The following is a 12,601-nucleotide window of genomic DNA, read 5'->3' on the forward strand; positions in this document are numbered from 1 at the left end:
ACCCAAATTAAAAACATGGTTTAGACGTATATAGGTAATCAAACTATTTCCAGAAAAAAAGCAGAGGAATTATAAATATTATGTTTATAATATAAACAGTGTTTATCTGAGTTGAGAAGTACAGAAGAAGCATAGATAAGGCAGAGGGGAGTACAGACAAAAAGAAATCATTTCCACTAGTTTAGAGATAGGTTTCACTGATATTCCTTTTGCTGGGAATGAAAAAGTGAATGAATAAGGCACAGAATTGAAGCCATGCATAGATCAAGCTTGACAGGACATTTAGGCATCACGGACCATGGTAAGTCTATAGATGAAGTCAGGGGTCAGTGACTGAAACCATCCATCAGGGAAAAAGGAGGTAGTTGGGGATAGTACCAGAAGGAAATGAAATAATAGGTAGATATGAAAGCAGTTTGTAAACCTATAAGGTTATTGCTTTCCTATTTTGAGTCAAAGATAGGTGGCAAATGCGTTCTGTTTTTTGCTAGTTTTTTTGGGGGAGGAGGGTATGGTGGTGGGGAGGAAGGGTTCATTTCTGTCCTATCTCACATCTGGGCTCAGTTGGCGATTCCAATTTCCCAGACAGACATAACCTGGTCAGGGTATTGTTCTAAATTAAAATAACACCTCTAGACCAAATCTGGTGTCTAAGGCCAATAGAGATTCGGAATAAAACCAAAATGAAGACACTCAAGCCAGGCTACATTCTCTGTCCCAAGCTGGAATTGTCCCAGAACTCCAAGGGTGAAGTTTGCTACAGGTCAGTTTCTAACTGAGAATATAAGAATGTACAGGGAGGATAACATATTTATATTTATGCCTAAAGATAATTGTGAGGACCAGACGGTGCTTTTCAGCTGAGCTCTTCTCCCAAATTCCAGGCATGGGCACCACTGATAACATTGCTAGCATCCAGCTAACTTCCCTAGGGAAGAAGATGATAGGAAAAAATAAATCATAAGTATTTTTTATTACCTCAAAAGCAGAACCATCTGGTAAAACCAGAGAGGTTTCTTCAATCTAGTGCTATGTGGAGTTTTAGAAAGGGCTGAGCTGAACACCCTAGCTCAGCTGTGTGGAGTTTTAGGAAGGGCTGAATACCCTAGCTCTGCCCTCCCAAATCAAATTGCAGAGTATCACAGGGGCTCTGCTCTCCTCCAGTGGAAAGATGTAGTGAACTAGTACTATGCTGAACAGCAAAAACACCACATAAATTCTAAGTCTGTGGCATGAGATGTAAAGGCTTGTTATAATGGCCAAAGGTGAAAATTCTCTGGCTTAAAACAAAAGCAAAAGCTCCTGTTTCACACAGTCTTTCTAATTAGTCATTGACTCTTACAGCCGGCGTCCAGCCTCTGTTGAGGGGACCCTGGTGTCTTCAGCTCCCCAACAGCATCTTACATACTTCCTGGGCACTGCCATTCTTGGTTCCTCCTTTATAGTGACTCAAATCATTTTCAGACCTTTTCACCATTTCGTTTCTCTACTGGAATCCACTCACTTTTTGGTTTCTCTTAGAAATAAAGACATCTTTCCAGGCACCAATGGCTCAGGTCTACAATCTTAGCTACTCAGAAGGCTGAGATCTGAGGATTGTGGTTTGAAGCCAGTCTGGGTAGGAAAGTATATAAGACTTATCTCTAATTAACTACCAAAAAAGCTAGAAGTGGAGCTGTAGCTCACATGGTAGAATGCTAAGCTTGAGTACAAAAGCTTAGGGACAGTGCCCAGCCCCTGAGTTCAAGCCCCAGGACCATCATACATACACACACACACACACACAAAAGGAAATAAAGACACCAATCACCAAGAATGTCCACTGTGCTCTGTAATCAGTGATATCTCCTACTCACATATGCCAGGAAGGCTTTCTGCTGGCCAGAAGATCAGATGCAACCCAAGGGGCAGAGCAAGCACACAAAGCCGGGGAGAATCCCCCTCAGGACAACGTGTGCCAGCATGACAATAATCTTAAACATGGCAATGGAACAAAGCACCTGAGCACCAAGGCATAGGCAGGTAGACTGTATTTTGACTTTTTGATGGTCTTGCCTTTGTGATGACAACTGGTTGGAAGCCTTCTTCAGGAGTAAAGCAGCCTGTTAAGTTTTCTGAAAATAGGACTGGGGGGGGGTACAGTACGGCTTTGTGGGAGTGCATGTGCCTACAATGTGCTACCACAAAACCAAGTTTCTAAGAAAGTATCCCTATTAGGTGATTAGCAGCCTTTTTTCTCTGTGGTGAATGAGTAACATATGCAAGAGAACATACCTCTTTAATGAGTAATACAGATAATATAACAAACCTCTCTGTTTTCTTTCTCCAGAGCTTCTGCAAAGCATCTTGTGAACACTTGCAGAGAGGTTACTAGTTCTGGGGCTCCATCTGTTTCCAGGAGTGCGAACCTAGACAAGGCAAGGTCAGATCATGACACACCGAATGCTTCATATGGCAAACCTGTGAAGGGGGTGGAAACATTCCTTTTGTACCATAAGCAACAGAAGTGTGGCAATTCATCCACTTTCAATCCCAGTGTGAGGGCAGGAGAAACCAATCACACCCTTTTCTAAGCACTTTCTTTAAACTACAAGATGCAGAGCTCTTTCTTGTTTTTTAAAGTGCCCACTGCTCTTTGCAAGCACATGTGTACAGTAGACCTGCAGGTAGCCACTGACATTCTGCTTTCACAAGTAGCGACAGAGCTGCCCAAAGAGTAAGCAGCTCAAAGTTAGGGTGGGAGGTGGAGGGCAGGTCCAGACCCTGATAGCCTACATCCATGTAGGCTGGAAACTCAGGGGTGACAAGCTCTCCCAAAGAGACCTAGTTTGAGAGCTCCATGGCTGGAACCCCCTCAGCACGCTGGAGCAGCCCCAACCTACAATGCAGCGAGCTCCGCACCTCTCCTCCTCTAGAAAGCTAGCGCACGCTCCAGGACAGCTCACATTTTCAGAATAAATAAAAATCAATGTTGCAAGAAACAACACTGAGTTTATTCTGCCTTTCTGAAGAGCTCTGTTAAGAATGGCTTTATTTATTTATTTTGCTTGGCTTTCAAGTCTTTTACAAAGATCAGTCAGCCCTCATGTGGTGAGGGAGTATACTGCTGTTTTATGCTGAGCTGGGATGAATCCTACATCAATATTTCATGATCCTAATACCTAATACAGTTCTGCTTTTCTGTCATTATTAGTCAGATATAAAAAGGCTCAAGGAAAGTTGTCTGAATTCTTAGGCATAGTTATTAAATCCACACTGACTCTTGGAGTTTTCACCTCTACCACAAAGCTCAGAGGGCTAAGGAGGAGTCAGAAACTCTTCATTTCCCCATGGTATAGACAGAGACTACTGCAGGACTTCATGTTTATGTTTGAAAGCTAAGTGTTTATAGATCAAATGCTAGTAGGGACAGCATAATATTTACCTGAACATTTCATCAACAATTCTGAATATAGCAGGGTTACAGGCTGCTTGAGGCTACAAAAGGAAAAGACCATGAGAAGGTAAAATACCACAGGCATTTCATCAATAACAACTTGCTTAGCAGGCAAATGAACCGTCCAAGGCTGCTGGTGACCAGAAAATAGGCCAATTCTACTGGACTAGAAAAATAAAAAGCGTACAGGAAAACAAACAAACAAGTACAAATGCAAGCACTACTTCTCTTTAACCAAGGGATGGTAGGCAAGTTTTATTTTCTCTTTTTATTCCTACTTACCTCACTTTCTCTAAAAAGCCTGTATGATACGGGGGAGGGGGATGGAAAAAGAGTTTTTTGTCATTGTTGTTGTTTTTTGCCACTCCTAGGACTTGAATTCAGGGCCTGAGCACTGTTCCTGAGCTTTTTGCTCAAGGCTAGTTCTCTACTACTTGAGCCACAGCGCCACTTCCAGATTTTTCTGTGTATGTGGTACTAAGGAATCAAACCCAGGGCTTCAGGCATGCTAGGCAAGCACTCTACCACTAAGCCACATTCCCAGCTCAAAATAACAGATTTTACTGATAATTTAAAAAAATGCTTTCTACCAGCATGCCATCACAGAAACTCAGTATGTGTTGCCTGTTTTACTTAAATGTGCCTCTTGTCTGATCTCCTTGCTTGGTCTAGAAGTGCCTCAAGGTTAAGGTTAGGTCTCTAGCAGCCATCTTTTTTTCTTGCATCTATGGTAAAAAGTACATACATAATTTAGGGCTATTATTTAGGAAACCAATGATTACCCTAGTGAATTAAAACAACTTTGCGTTTTGTACAGTATAAATTAGCAGCATTAATTCAAGATAAAAAAAAGAGGTGATTAATGAAGAAGAAAAAAAAAAGTATTACTATCCTAAATGATGAAAGATATATATAGTCCATTCCCAGAATGTTTGGAAACAGGTTTCAATAATCTAAGTCTGCAGAAGCTAGCCTAGCCTCCTGCAGCCTGGATTAGGGCTTCGGTTGACCTGGCCCAGGTGTCACCTTCTTTTTGACTACAATGTAAAGCATGATTTAATGACAAAGAACAATATCCATCTTGTTCGATAAACCCCGTATTTTAATAGTGGCATCCAAATGTGAGGTTCAAAAGGAAATTTCTTTGAGTCATATTGCACTTGAAAACTACCCTTGGAAAAAAAATTTTCAGCCCCCTCACCTCCAACGAACAAGGGAAAAAATGTTCTCCACTTCAGCAATTTTCTGGGCTATCCTGAAGAAAGCATGGTACCCATCTTCACAGGCTTCTAGTAATTTCTCTGTTCTATGGTATGGTAACTTGTAACATTGAGCGTCTCCCATCTAGTGGTCACACACCATCACTACAGGCTGGTGCTGAAGGCTCCGGCAAGGTGTTTTATTGATTGCCACTTCTTCAAGTGATGGGATGATCTTCTAATTATTAATTACTGTGATTTGTAAGTTTAACTTCCCTATTACCCTTTGAATATCCCACGATATCACATACTTCATTGATATATATTTTTATTTGAAAGAAGCCAAACTGAAATTCTCATAGATCAATTCATTACTTACAAAAGTAACTCAATATAACAAAGAAAGGCTGATAGGTTACTTCTTGGATTTGAACTTAGCAAGTCTTAGCAAGTCTGTGTGCTGCTCACTGTAAATAATAAGTTATTATCAGGTGAGTGGATACATACCCCAAAAGTATTTATAAGTTTCTATGCATTCAAAATGAAAAAAAAATCAAATAAATAAAAGTAAACTAAATTACTTGTAAGTATGTGATTCGGCTAAGTTTGCCAGAACCTTTTTTTGGAGTTGTACACCTAGATAACCTGCCTCAAGAGAAGTGTTTTAAGACACTAAAGTACTGTATTAAGATCCTACAGCACTGCTGTGTGCCTATATGCAAATAAGACACACAGAGTCTGAAAATGAACTAATAAAAAATAAGACCAGAATTAAAAGTAATAAAGCAAAATAATTTCCTCTTGTTCTAAATTGTTTATCCCCAGAGCCATTGCAGATCAGATATAAGGTTAAGGCTCCTTCAATTCTGATTATTTGTATTTCTGAATGCCAAAGGCATATGCTCAAAAGGATATAGACACAGTGAGAAGCAAGTAAGAATGCTCTAACAAAACTTGTCAAAACAGAACAAGTTGCGAGGGAAAGAGGGAGCACAGAAATGGACAAAGAGTGAACAGTGGTACTTACTAGACACTCTGTGGAAAATGAACCATACAACTTGTGGGTGGGGATGGCAGGGAAAAACTCGGAGACAGGGAGGGAAAGAGTCACATTGTCTAGAAAGAAATGTACTCATTACCTGACTTATGTAATTCTAACCACTCTGTACATAACATTTATAATAACAATTAACAAATACAAAAAAGAGAAGAACTTAGACTTATCTTTGATGTAGTGTATTATGGCAAAACAGCTCAATCAAATGTTTCAGGCTGTGTGGAATCTGCCTGTTCTCTCCTATGTAAATAGATGGACTCACTACAGATATTTCCACTCCCCTCTCCCAATACTTTAGAGTCTTGGTTACTCCCAGTCTGAGTCCATAATCTGGTTTAGATTTTGAAGAGGTAGGAGGCCACTATGCAAACGAATCCTGACGAAACGGCCATGGCGGGAGACTTTCTGTGCTCTCTCTTTACTGGCTGTTTTATAAATGAGAACTTTTATACTTCCCGACCACATAATTTCAGGGTCAGCGAGTCTCCTCATAAGGACCAAAATGCTCCCAAGTCAGACATATGTCCCTGGGACATCAGATTACAAAAGCGTACTTAAGCTGCTCTTACCAAGAGAATCTTCTAAATAGAACCTTAAGGTCTTAAGAAAATGATTTTTTGGAAGCTACATTTCCTGCTACCTCTTTACAGTATCCTGTAAATGGCAAGACAAGTTATTTAGCCCTTCGGTATCTGTTTTTTCTTGTCAAGGGGGGGCATTACAGCACTCCTGGCCACTCTGCATCTCAGGACTCTAGAGCCAGCTCTGAAAACCCAGGATCTGTGTGATTATCTTTTCTACAAACCTAAGGAGAGAAAAAGAAATGCTTTCTTGGATTCCATCTGCTCATCCGTTTTTCTCCATCTCACTGTGCTGTTTCTTAAACTCTCTTCTCCATCTGGCCTAATGATTTTCCCTTAGATATTATCAGCTCTGGATAAACCATGTCACCAGGGGGCCGTCAATAACTTTCCTTCTATCCTTCTTTCCTCCCTCAATCCTTTGCTAAATATTGGAGGAACAGATGATAATAATGGAGACCTACTTCTCCTTTGCCTTCCTTTCCTATGGACCAGACTGCTCTATTAAGTATGCTTCCTCTACAAATAATTTTCCCTTTAATTTATCCATTAGCCCTGGACTGTCTTCCACAGCTACCCATACCTGTACTGTTTATATCTGCCCAGCCTAGGGCAGCTCATTCCCATCTCTCAAGGAAGCTAGGATGTAGGCATCTGGTAACAAAGGAAGGTGAGCTGAGGGAGAGGCAGCCTGTCACTCTGTACCATAAACTACACAAGTAGCATGGATTCTTTAGTGCTGCTTAATGTTTATTTAATCTGCTATTTTTAGCTGCTCATCAATGACTACGAAATACTTGCCATTTGAAAGAGGTGAGGACATGGGGGGGAGGGGAAGAGAGGCAGGCAGATAGACAAGACAGAGAGACAGAGACAGGAGAAAGGCAAATCATACTATTATTTGAGGTTATTCACAGATGAAAGTGAATGCCTCTTACAAAAAAGATATTGAAGGAACAGAAAAAAATCTCTCAAGTCCCTTTCCATTGTAACCTTTCATTAATATATGTGTGTGTGTGTATATATATATTCCCCCTTTAGAATCAAGAAGATAGCTGCAGAAGAGAGAAGCTGAAGTTCGGTAAGCTTAGAATAAATTCTCTTTCCATGGCCTATTTTAACATACTTTAATGTTTTACTCAGGTAAGTCATTATATGTATTGTTTTATAATACAATATATATTTATGTTATTAGCATTCAACGGCAAAATGTCTCTGAGGCAAAAAAAAGAATCTATGTAAGGCCAGGAGCCGGTGGCTCACGCCTGTAATCCTAGCTACTCAGGAGGCTGAGATCTGAGGATCGCAGTTCAAAGCTAGCCTGGGCAGGAAAGTCCGTGAGACTGTTATCTCCAATAAACCACTAGAAAACCGGAAGTGGCGCTGTGGCTCAAGCAGTAGAGGGCTTGTCTTGAGCTGAAGAGCACAGGGACAGCACTCAAGCCCAGAGTTCAAGCCCCATGACCGACCAAAAAAAAAAAAAAAGAATCTATGTAAGAACCTTCACTGGCTTTTGGTTTGTTTGGTGTTTTGCCAGTCCTGGGGCTGAGCCTAGGGCCTGGGCACTGTCCCTGAGCTTCCTTTGCTCAAGGCTAGCACTCTACCACTTGAGCCACAGCACCATTTCCAGCTTTTTCTGTGTATGTGGTACTGAGAAAGGGAACCCAGGGCTTCATGTCTGCTAGGGCAAGCATTCTACCACTGAGCCACCTTCCAAGCCCCTTCGAAAAACAAACAAGGCACCTTTAGAAATATGTGTTTTCCTTTATTCCATTTTATTCTTTTCTATTTTCAAAATGGTAAACATAAAACTAAGGATCTCGTTTACATTTTAGCTTCTATTTTGTTCTCAACATTCAAGTCTCTTGCAACAAATCTGAGCATGGAAGAAATACTCTTTTCTCTTTAATCTTTACCAGATGTTGTTTATATTATAAGCAATTTTTTCAGTACTCTATAATGCAATTATTGTTTAATTAGTGATAAATCTGCCATTCCTGTACTTAAAAACTTAACATGTACCAAATGTACTTTAATAGTTTAAATTTACACGTGCTCTCTTAGTGGAGGGGACACAGAAGTGGGAGGTACCCAAAGGGGATTCCAGCTCTGGCACTGCACAAAACTCCTCCAATTCTGGTCCCTGTCCTCATCCAGTGTATTGTGGAACCTGAGTGGGGAGGAAATTCCTCAGCTCCCACTGCTGCTGCGCAGTCTCTGTGTGGCAGGGGCCTCCGGCTCCACTCCTGTTCTATTCACTCCTTTTGTTTTTTCCCTTTCTCTCTTCATCTCTGGCTGGTTTCAAAGTCCTGCATCCCTCAAAGTGCAAATGAGTCTTGCTATTTGGGCTTTCTTTAGACAATGCTGGGGCACCTGGTGCCCCCTTGAGGCTGACAATAGAAAGTGCGGCTGCTGACCGGGGCAGGTTCTCAGCTTCCACTGACTGCAGACAGAAGCCACTCTGTACTTTTGCACTGTTAAATCATGCACTTCAACTACTGTTAAATTGCAAGCTTCTCACTAAAGAGCTAAAGGAAATGCTTAAAAGTCTTCTAATGAAAATACAGAAAAAGGAAGCCCTGACACACTAGTGAAAGCTTCATGTTCAGAAAAATGAGAGCTTCATTCAGGACGAGCAGCTAATTCTTTGATGCAATATTTGACTAACAAGCAAATGTGCATTTGAACTTTTTGGAAGAAAAGTTCGTTTTTCCTTTGACAAGGGTGTGACTGCTATGTGGAAAATAAAGAAAAAGCAATCCTGTTCCTATAGAGGACACCGAAGGGTCTGGGGACTTTTTATTCTTAAGTCCTTACTAGACACAGAAATACTATTTTTCAAGTCATGAAGACTTCTAGGAAGAAGAGCTAATTAGGAATTTTCTCTGATTTAAGATCTAAATAAAAAACAAAACTCACTCTGCCTCCTGGCCCTGTACCAGTTTGGCACTGCTCCTCCTTGGGGTGGATCTATGGGAGAGAGAGGGGCGAGCAGATCCCCTAGATCCACTGGGGTGGCTGCAGCAGGCGCATGAGACATGAACAAGTGCACCAAGGGCATGGGAACCAAGTTGCCCCAGGCCCTGGCATGCAGCACAGCTCAGCAGCCAAGCACAGGGCCATCCTGCCACCCAGCTAGCCTTCTCATTCAAATGTGGATTCCAAACAATAGCTTTTTGGACTCCATAAACAGAACTGTAACGGGAAAACATAACATCCTTGATTCAGGGCCAGCCTTGGGAAACGAAACAGTGCCAAGAAAGCTGCATAATTAACAAATGGCTTTCACTGTTTTTTGTGACATCAGCTTCTAAGGTCAGCTCTGAGGCTACGGATTAAGGTCTCCCGGTGTCTGTCCTGTCAAGGAAAACACAAGACCATCTGCTTTTGAAAGTTTCAGTCTGCACAGTAAGTGACAGACTGGGGCAACTACCTCGATTTATTTGGGGGCCACCAACTCTGGCAGACAACCATGTACCAACGGCTGCCAGAAGGTGAACCTTAAAACTAAACAGGTTTGAAAACATACTTTGATTTTAAAGTCAAACATATATATATATATATATATATATACAGCTTTATGAATTTATATTTCATATGTATGTATGCATATATGGTAAGTACAGAATTTCCAGGACTCATTCTGAATAGTCCCAAGAGATGGAAATATAATTAACAGTGTTCCATATAAAACACAAGTTACGTAGACCATCACACTTTAATTACTCTCAGAATCCAGCTCTAATGTAATAGGCATCAGGTTTCCTTTGGAGCAAAGTGCAGCAGTCTTGTGCTGGGTCATACAGATCTGATACTTGTGCATAGTCCTGTCACTGCACCGAGATACTGTGTTGCGATAAATGAATCAGTTGATGCAATTAGGAAACAAGTCCTTCAGGTTACCCGTGTAATCACTAAGCTAGGTCACAGGCTTATTACAGGCTCTTTGGCTTTCTAGCACTCCAGACCCAGGATGCCCTAGGAGAGCAGCCCACACCAATCAGGGGCTTCCATCTCATCGTTTGTATTGTAATTACCAACTTGAACCATGAGGCACAGAGAGGTCACATCCTGCCCATGCCACAATAAATTAAACCAAGTAACACCCTCTAGAATCCCCTTTTAGCCATAACAAAAGCTATGAACCACTACACCCATGATCTGATAAATTCTGTGGGAAATCAACTGACATTGGGGCTGTTTGAAGGGGCAAGTTATAGCCAATAGAGACTGAAGATTATACAAACCCAAGTGAGGAGAGGACTCTCTCTCTACTACCTCTCTCCTCCTCTCCCTCTCTTTCTCTCTCCCTGCCTCTCTTTCTCTTTCCCTTTCCTGCTATGCTTACTAAAAAAATCACTCCAGCCCCAGGACTCCAGGTAAAAGCCCAAGATTCTTCTTCAAAGAAGAACCACAAGGATGAATGAAGGTTCACAGCACCAATCAGACACAAATTTTCTACTGAGAGAAGATTTAAGGAAAAAATTATGCACCTAGAAGCAAATAGCTTAGTTTCTGTATTTTGTCACTTAAAAAAAATTGTATCAAGCATAGTTAATTTAGAAATAAAGAACTTTAGCAGGCAGTTAAGGTAATTTACTATCTTAAGTCACCTGGAATGAGCTGTCAGAGGGCTTCCCAAATATTTTGTTCTTTCTTTTGTGCTAGTACTGGGACTTGGACTCGGGACTTGGACTCAGGACCTGGGTCCTGTCCCTTAGTTATTTGGGGTTTTTTGTTTGTTGTTGTTGTTCAGGGCTGGTTCTGCACTACTTGACCTGCATCTCCATTTTTGGCTTTTTGCTGGTTAATTGGAGATATGAGTTCCACAGACTTTTCTGCCCAGGCTGGCTTTAAATCATGATTCTCAAATCTCAGACTCCTGAGTAGCTAGAATTACAGGTATGAGCCACTGGAACCCGGCTGGATTTTCTTCATTTTTAATTGTGCTGTCATTATTTTAACATAAGGTCCAAGGTTATTTCTTGCTTCATTCTTTTGGAAATGGTGAGGTAAAGTAGTGATTATCCAGAAAAAAAAATACCCTCGTGGGCTCTCTCAATTTTAACATATATTTTTCTTTTTCCTTCCTTCCTTCCTTCCTTCCTTCCTTCCTTCCTTCCTTCCTTCCTTCCTTCCTTCCTTCCTTCCTTCCTTCCTTCCTTCCTTCCTTCCTTCCTTTTTTTGCCAGACATAGTAACCTTTCAAGTTAGGTTGAGTCAGTCTGAAACAACTGGCATGCAAGTGTAAGCAATATGGTTAACTCAGGCTTCCCTGAGTACAACCACATATATTGGGAAGGCAGAAAGAGAGACCAAATGGAACCACAGGGGAACAAATGGACTACAGGGCCTGGTCAGGAGAGACCCACAGAGAAAGAGGCATTTTGGGCCATTAGGATTCTCTTATACAGTTTCCAGCTTGAAAGGAAAAGAAGAAAACATGAAGTTTCACCAGAATTAAACACATAGTCTAAGGTGTACAGAGGTGAACTGGATGAACAGGATGGCCCAGCAACCTCAGTGTCTTCCAGCCTCAGTCTCAGCCAGGGCGGGCACCCAATCCCAGTTTCATGGCTACCAACTTAAGATTGAGCCTGTAAGCACTGCTCTTGGAACTCACTGAAAGATAATTCCATGCCCCATCTCCTACATGATAGAGGAAAATGGGAAATAAAACATGGGGAGTCCAAGGAGGCTCACAGATGGCAGACACTATCACACCTGTACTGTTACCATGTCTGTCTGTCTGTGCTGTGATTCTTGTAAATCTAAGAAAATTGGTATTTTAATTATGATTAGTATGATTGTGCTCTGACAGTCATAGCAGTTAGCATAGTACCAGCTCCACTTCAGGTTTTCTCCTGTAACACATGTAACTAAACCGAGTGGAGGGCTGACAGTCACTTTCCTAAGTGACTAATTGGGAGCCAAGTTAACAACTGTGGACACTGCCAATACACAGGTGATGTCTGATCCTCTCCCTCCAAAGATGGACACCTAGAGACTAAGATAGAAGCCCCTCTATGAATATAAATGATTGGTTCTTTCATACTGCGATTTTAGACACATTTTACCTGTGGCTCTGATCTAAGAGTATGGACTGTGAAAAAATACAACTGGAGGCCCCATGCAAGCAAACAAACAAGTCCTTCACCTCATTGCTGACAACTTGCTGGCAATTCAGACCCATCTGAGCATTTCCTTGAAGGGGTTGTTCTTATGGACCATTTGGAAAATTTCTGCTATGGACACACATTTGATGCCTCCTGCCTCATCCTCCTATCTGTGACAACAGGTGTGTACCATCGGGCTCAGCTTCCTTGGCC

The 12,601-nt window shown here is 41.5% G+C and overlaps 1 pseudogene; it reads right to left on the bottom strand.

Annotated features, from left to right (window-relative positions):
* Positions 1 to 12,601, bottom strand: part of LOC122126968 — a 156,089-nt pseudogene that overhangs the window by 23,432 nt on the left and 120,056 nt on the right.

This window comes from Dipodomys spectabilis, unplaced genomic scaffold, assembly GCF_019054845.1.
Source record: "Dipodomys spectabilis isolate Male_0828 unplaced genomic scaffold, ASM1905484v1 ptg000295l, whole genome shotgun sequence".
In the NCBI taxonomy this organism is placed as follows: Eukaryota; Metazoa; Chordata; class Mammalia; order Rodentia; family Heteromyidae; genus Dipodomys; species Dipodomys spectabilis.